General features: G+C 42.4%; 1 long non-coding RNA gene across 1 annotated transcript; it reads left to right on the top strand.

Moving 5' to 3' along the window:
- On the top strand, window positions 1–6955 carry LOC108446883. Its single transcript, XR_001862226.1, has 3 exons — window positions 1–27; window positions 413–1245; window positions 4331–6955. It is a non-coding gene; the product is annotated as an uncharacterized LOC108446883 (long non-coding RNA).
- The last annotated feature ends 696 nt before the right edge of the window (window positions 6956–7651 follow it).

The raw sequence follows: 7651 nt of genomic DNA, 5'->3' as shown, positions 1-7651 counted from the left end.
TGGCGGTCTCTGCTCCAGACTCCCGAGGTGAGACCCGCCTTTGGCTGAGGGTGGTACAAGCAATTCAGTTCGTGCTCTGTGCTGGCTTCAGCGCAAAACTGATGATTCCAACGATGCCATGGATATGTAATCCTGCAATCAGTGACGGTCACACTTGCTTGTTTTCCCCCACCTTGGCTTGCTGGCAGTGTGCACTCAGTCTGACTTTAGAGCCACAGGGCAGCAAACCCTGGCCAGGAGGTCCCATGGCTCTTGGTGTTGGGCTGGAGAGCACCAGGGAGAACAGACGAGAGTTTCACGAAGGGCAGCTTCTAATATGCTGTCATTCAGTGCTGGATGTCAGCCAGTTCTCCATCAGGCTGCATGTAAAATCTTGTTTGTCCTGGCATTGAACTGCTTTTTCTTATTGCAGAAAAGCTATTCTGGATCTACCAGAATGAAAGTGTCAAGTACTCAGCTGAGAATTGGAGAATGGAAGATACTGTCAGCCTGCGTTTTTTACCTGTGGAAGAGGATGACATTCTATCAAAGCAGAACAACCCCCTTCTTGGTCTGTAATATTATCACAAAACATTCCCCTACTTCTGACATTGGAGGAGGAAAAACAAACTCATGTTTGGGTAGGGAGAGTGGCAACTCAGAAAGTGTCATGGTAACATGTCCATGGATCCAGGGTAGCTGCCTTGGTGTTTGCTGCTAACTTGTTCCAGGAAGCAGGAATCACAGTGGGACTAGGACTCCTGCATGGATGATTGCAGATGGTGATTTCCACCTCTGAACCTGTGCCAGCATGGAGGTAAGTGAAGACACAGCTGTCAAGCCAAGCACGGGCTTCTTGGAAGAGCAGCTGGAGTGAAATGGGTTGGAAAAGGCTTTAAGGGTTGTTTCTGTGGGAATTGACTGACTATCCTGCTGCTTAATTCCTGTACAAAGAATATATAAAGAAACCAAAGCCTCCAGGTGTCTCCTTTTTTCAGCAGAGTTCAATTCCTAAAAGACAGCTGGTGTGCCCATGCCCCAAAGTCAAGGACATGACTTGTAGGCACAGCCAGAGACTGACTGTCCTCAGGAAAGGAAGAACCATCACTTTGGAGACATAGAAGCACACTTCAGCAGAGGAAATGCCACTGTTCTCACACTTTGGAGCTAAAGTTTGAAACAACTATGTGGGGGCATGAACACCTGTGGAAGCAGTGGTTTTCCAGATTTGTCTCCTAACAAGGAATTTGGAATCACTGAATTGAGGTAGGTTCAGCCCTGTTATCTTTAGGCTCTCATCAGTTGCAGTCCATGTAGCAAACTGCTACAGAACTTTGTTTCCGTTAGACTGAGGGCGATTTGAGGGGCAGCTAAGTTTTGGATATTAATTTGTAAGTTTATTTGGATAATTTGAAGGAGAAAAATAAAAGCAGAATGGGTGGCAGCAATATTATTCATGGGAGAATTTGGTTCCTAGGCCGTGGTCTCCCTAAAGGCCTTGAAATGGGCAGCATTGGAAGACTGGGAGCATGGGAGACTTCTGCTGTCCATCGATAGTGGACATCAGCTGTTTGTCACTTTCTTACTCTTTCTTGCCCTTCCCTGTTCATGTAAAATGAACACTGACTACTGGAAATGATGGTGAGAGCTGGAGACAGCCTTCTGCCTCTTCAGTGGCATTTTCTCTTAGAAAAAAATTATACAAAATGAAATTCAAAACAAATCATGCTAAAATGCTGTAGACAACTTGCTAAATCTTCATTGAGGCAATTCCTGTGAGCTTTTCTGTCATTTGATAGCCGTATGGCTCTGTTACAGAAAAGTTTTTGATGTTCTGTAAAGGCTTCCAGTGCCCTTGGTATTTCAGAGGGGATATTTGTGCAACTGCTACTTGCTTCCCCTTCTGGGAGATGAACGTCACAGCCTGCCCACATTCCCCAAGAGGCTTCACTTACTGATGAGTGCTGTTACTATAACAGCTGAAGTCAGCACAACTCTGAAATAATGTAATGAATCATAAAATAAGTACCTCCTGTCCTTGCCAATGCAAACTCTGGGGTTTTTTTCCTCTTTCTAGAACTGTCAGTGCTCCCTGCCTCTACACAGGTGAGAGGCACTACATAAGAATCTTAGACAAAGCTTGGCTTCTCAGCCTTCTTAACCTTAGTATGCATTTAATGCTATTAATGGTAACATCCTTCTTAAATATTTAATGCACTTCCTAGAGGCTTTTCTTTCCTGATTTCATACCTGTTTATCCAGCTGTCCTTCCTGTGACTGGAAGCAAACATTGCCCAGCAAGCAAATCTTGCCCCTGTGCCACATCCCCTTAGATAGCAGCAGTGCTCCCTCTGCAGCCTGCATACACAGCTGGCTGCCAAGACAGCCCTTGAGCTGACCCCCACAGAGCCCAGAGGGGAAAGGCCCTTACAAATCCAACCTCGAGCTGAAAGGCAAGGCAAGCTCCCTCTGGATAGTCTTTCCTCTGCATTGAAGACAGGAACACTGGCCAATATTTCTGGTGGAGCTGCATAAGCCAAGACATGGACTAAGCAGAGGCTGCATCTTCCAGCTTAACTAAAACAAAACACAGCCCTACCTCAGCTGCAAAAGCCAGTAGGGGCTCTCACCATCCTCAAGTGCTTCACTGCTTTTGAGCTTGAATTTCTTTCCCTGAACTTTGAGTTATTCAGTAGCAAATTTCGAGTTTCCTGTATTTCACAAAAGTGTTTTCCAACAATTACTGCTTCCAACAAGGCGTCTGTTTACACGTTGACATAAAAAATGTGTTTTCTTTTTCTTGTTCCCTTGGCTGCAGCTAGTTAGTTCATTTGGGATTACAATGGTAGCACAGTAGGACTTGGTTTGTCTTTTCCTTGCATGAAATTTTGTTGAAAGTGTGAATTGTAAAAGGCATTGAAATGAGACAAAGTAAAATCCATTTTTAAAATGAAGGATGTAAACATTTTTTTCTCTGTCCCAGCCTCAAAGATTTAGTCTAAATCTTTGAAGTTCAGTGGCTTCTGTAGAAATGTTTAAACTACAGTTTTTCATCCATAGAACAGCTTTGTCCATCTTGCATCCAAAAGGGTTGAAATCCCCAAACTCTGGGATACATCTGCTAAGAGTGAAAGGCTTCCCTGCTTACCATGTGACACAGCCAGGCAGTACCTGTCACCTTCCCTCACCAGTGTCTGAAATACCTGAATTAACACCAGCACAAAATAATGCCAGTACTTGGCAAGGTGTGTGGTCCTAGCAAGGTGGCTGAAAGGCAAAATCTGGCATTGTGACATTATTAACCTGACACTCAGCATTGAATTATGAAGGACTGTTAAAAGCACCAAACTCAAATCCTTCCTGCTGCACACAGCAGGTCTCTGGTCCTTGGCGGTGCTGTGCCTCATTGGCAATGAATTTTAATCCATTCTCCCTTTTTTCAGAGGGTTATTTTCTCTCTGCTGTATTTCCTTCAGTGTCTAATGTATGGCAAAAATTTATATTTGAATATGAACTATATGAACTAAGCTACAGCATCTGTGCCTTCTAACTGGGGTTGACATGATGTAAAGCCTGCACATTCCTTTTCCAGATGCCTCTTTTCCTGATGTTGAGGTCTATTAAACATACAAAGACACCTGGTCAAAAAAGAGTTGAGATGGGGGATATTTCTCCTAGACAATTAAATGATGGGTCCAAAATAGGTACTGTTTAACTGTACACATTAATAGCTTAACCTACACTATCTGATTCCATGAACTGTTTGATTGCATCAGGAATTCAGTTTGACCTCTCTGAAAGTTATTATACTATCTGGAGTTCATTTCTTGGTATTTATGATAAAGGTTCCTAGAGGAAATTATCTCTATTGAGGTGAGAAAAGGGCAGGTTATATAAAAGATGCATAAATGTTCAGTGGAATTTTCAGAATTACATTCATATTTACCTACCACTGAAACAGATGTCTAGAGGTTTTTAAAATCCCATGAAGAACTAAGTTATTTTAAAAGCTGCCTGAACTGATGTAACATACATTGTATTTTTACATTCTTATTCTAAAATAGAAGCTAGTCATCAAAACAACAATTCCAGTCCATGCCTACAAATTCTAAATAACTTCCTCAGCTTCAATTTACACTGTCTAAAAAAAAGCAGAGTTAAGTCTGAGCCTGATTTTTACAGATGTTGATAAGGAGTCATTAAAATGAATTAAAGATATCAGAGGCAGGTCCTTATGTTAAGGAAAAAAAAAAAAAGGAATTAATGCAAACTTCGGGAACACCTCAGCAATGTCACTACACATGCAAATTAATCTGGCAGATCACTTACAGTGATTGTTGTCACCTCTCAGCATCACTGAAAACATGTGAAAAATCTCAGTTGATTGAATGGAAAGGCAGATTAATTCCTTTGGCGTTCTGAGGGGAGATCCCCCGCTCTTGAAGGACAAGCATCAGTCAGGAGAGTGGCTGAGAGATGGAGACAATGATGGACACAGATTGCCAGGACTCTGCAGAACTTCCCAGGAAATCCCCTCTACCTCCAAGACTAGAAATAGAAGACAGCAATTAAAAAACGTGAACTTTTCTCCCCCAGATGAAAAGACCTTCAATTTAAATATGCATGTATGTATTCATTAATACTTTTTTTTGTAAATCTCTTCTGCTTATTTACTTACTCTGCTTATTCTTACATTGTTTATATTTACTGAATGCAAAAATCTAAGCAAATTATTTTGGTAATCTAGTCCTTAAACAACTTAGGCTGAGTGATAAGATGCTGGAATTCTATAAATTTTTGGCAAGCTATTTTTTGTCACTTCGATTTCTCCCCGGGTGGGAGCATTTTATCATTATTACTCCTGTTCACTGTTTGTATGAGGCTTAGGGGTCACAGTTGGAAGAGCTCTGTTGTAAGGCATGCCAGTGGAGACAAATGCTTCATCTGAAGTGAGGTTTATAACCAGCTGTTCCTCAGTGTGGAGTGAAAGAAGGAGACAGAAAAAAGCACAGAATCTTTGCAGACCTTATTGTCTACAATTACTCTCTTGAATTCAGTACAGTTCATCTTTATTGATATCAGAGAAGGGACCAGATGCAGAGAAAAGCCAGTGGAAGAGCTCATGTGGACTTGTTTCTGTATCAGGTACTAACGGTTTCAGAAGTGTCCCTGTCTGTTTTGCCTACAGTTTGTGTTGGTCTGAGAAAGAACGCAGGGTTGCTGCAGTGCTCCCCATAAACCAAGGGCTGTCTATGCCAAAAGATGCACCAGTGCTTTTTGGGGTGCAGACTACACCCAGGAGTTGCCAGCTCTGCTACCTTAGTTGTCAGTAACTGCTCTAGCCATGAAGAGCAAACAGAAAGTCTGAAGCATCTTAAACAAAGGCCAGCATAAAAACTATATCCCTTTTCTATAATCTGTTGCTTTGGGTCAGCATACACCCTCTGAAATTTTCTTGTGCCACAGATTTTTCATTCCTGCATGCTAAAAGCAGGAATCTCAATCATTTTTTCAGGGAGGGCCAGGTTGTACCTACAGCTGCACCTGAGTGGAAATGGTAGGACTTTCCAAAATGCTTGAAAATCAATTGTGCACAAGGATTGGGGAGGGAGGAGCAGATTAAGTGATTGAAGGCTTCGTAGTTACATTCTACGTTCTCCCCTTTTACAGCACTGTTGAATTATTTTGTTTGTGTGTATAAACAAGAATCATAAAGAGGTTCCTATAAAAAACCCTTGATGTTCCCATGACCAATGTGAAGCCACATAATTTCTGAGGCAATTTACCTGGAGCTTACAGCAATCTACCAGAAACAATAGAGGGCCCTGTCGCAATGAGGTGATTGTTAATTGCCATGGGTGTTTGGCATTGATGGGCTCTTTGATGGCAACCGTTCTAACCCAATTATGTTTCTAAAGTGGGACAGAAAAGCATTGTAGGGAGCACCATGTAAACGGCATTAAATGCACTGAGACTGAGCGACCTCCCAGAAAGATAGACAGGTGCCAGCTAAAGCCCCATATGATTGATTTTCCACGGCTAAAATGGCAACCACAGACATCTGGTTTTTCCCCAGTTATAACAACAGAAGCAAATGTGAGCTGTTGTCTTAGAACAGCAAGGCTGCTTAGAATGACATAAAAATATGACAATTGACTATCAGTGGGGGATTTTTTGCTTTTCTGTGAGTAAACCTTTATACTTCCAGCACTAGGAAATGAGTTTTTAGTCCTGAGAAAAGCACACTCTGTGTGTGTGTGTGTGTATGTGTATAGACACATATGTATGTGACTGAGTTAAGTACTTGAGCTTGTTTTAATGCTGACCTGGCATTTAAGTAAGAGATTTTTCTTAAATGTAGCTACAGCTATGGAAAATGGGCCAAAGCTACCACAAAAAAACTAACCATTCAATTGAGTGGTATCACATGGGCAGGAAAAAGCCTTGCAGCTTCAGGACTGGTGGAAGAGAGAGTCAGCTGAGCATCTTATGATGTTTGCACTACCCAGCAACGCTAATGTGCTTTCTAAATCATCCTGTAATATCAAGTGCAGTGTTTCAGTTCTTTGCTGTTGCAAGGACAAAATACCATTATTACAAAGATTTAAGTCCCAAGACAGGAGCCCTCCTTCTACCTGTCTCCTTGCCACTAAGAAGATCAAAATCTTCTGCTCTTTTGAATTACATTGCATTCTTCACAGTGTTATGTGGGACTCACATAAGGCTGTGATGCGGTACATGTGTGAATCCTATGAGCAGTTTCAGAGGCAAAAGCTATTGAACTATGTAGGAGTTCAAGTGTCCTTTGTCCATGGCTGCCCCTTATTGAGATTTTCTTTTGGGGGGGTGGGGAGTATTTCTTCAATAAAGGACAATATGTATGCAATAAAGGACAGTACGTATGTTAATTCATGCAGGTGTTTTTTCTACAAACTAGAACTTAATAATCTCTTTGTTATAAGAACTTTGCAAGAGACTGAAGCACAGAAGGCAAATTTTGGGATCCAAAAGCAAAGATGTTATGTTGTTGCTACAGCTTAATGTTACAGCAACCATTGTTAGTTCTTCTTTGTGAAGTGTTTATGCCCTATAATTACAAGCTCTAATATAATCCAGAAATTACTGGAGCTGTGATGTATTATCATCCAAGTCACTTCACAAACATGAATTCCCTTTGTTTTTCAACACTGTGCTACTTATCTCCGTAAATCTCCAAAATGGGTAGATATTTACTCCATTCTAAGAATCAGAATTGCAGGGAGGAGCAGACCTAACTGTGCCGCCTGCCAGCTCTGAGCTAGAAGTGGCCTGAATGGAACAGCAGGGGCTGATTGACCTGACAGCGCCAACTGCGGCTCCCCGAGGCTGTGTCTAAACACTGCCCCTACCTGGGCTGTGACCTCAGACCCGGTTTGTCTCTGGCACGGCTCTCGCTGTGAGGACATTTGTCCTGTCCAGGCTCTGATGATAATTGAACAGTCCTACCCACAACACGTTTTTCCCCAAGGCCTTTTAACAACCCCTCAGCCTGACTTGGCTATAACTTTTCATACAGCCCAGACTACGTTAGACGAGAGGGCAGCAGTGACACACCTGACCTCTCCTCCTACGTTCTCAGCAAGGGCAAACCGCAGAGTCGTGTCAGCGCTGCACCGGGGGGGCCCGGCAGCCG

The sequence above is a fragment of the Corvus brachyrhynchos genome, unplaced genomic scaffold (genome assembly GCF_000691975.1).
Source record: "Corvus brachyrhynchos isolate BGI_N302 unplaced genomic scaffold, ASM69197v1 scaffold114, whole genome shotgun sequence".
NCBI lineage: Eukaryota > Metazoa > Chordata > Aves > Passeriformes > Corvidae > Corvus > Corvus brachyrhynchos.
The sequence above is the reverse complement of the archived record's forward strand: the minus strand, read 5'-3'. Positions and strand labels throughout refer to the sequence as shown.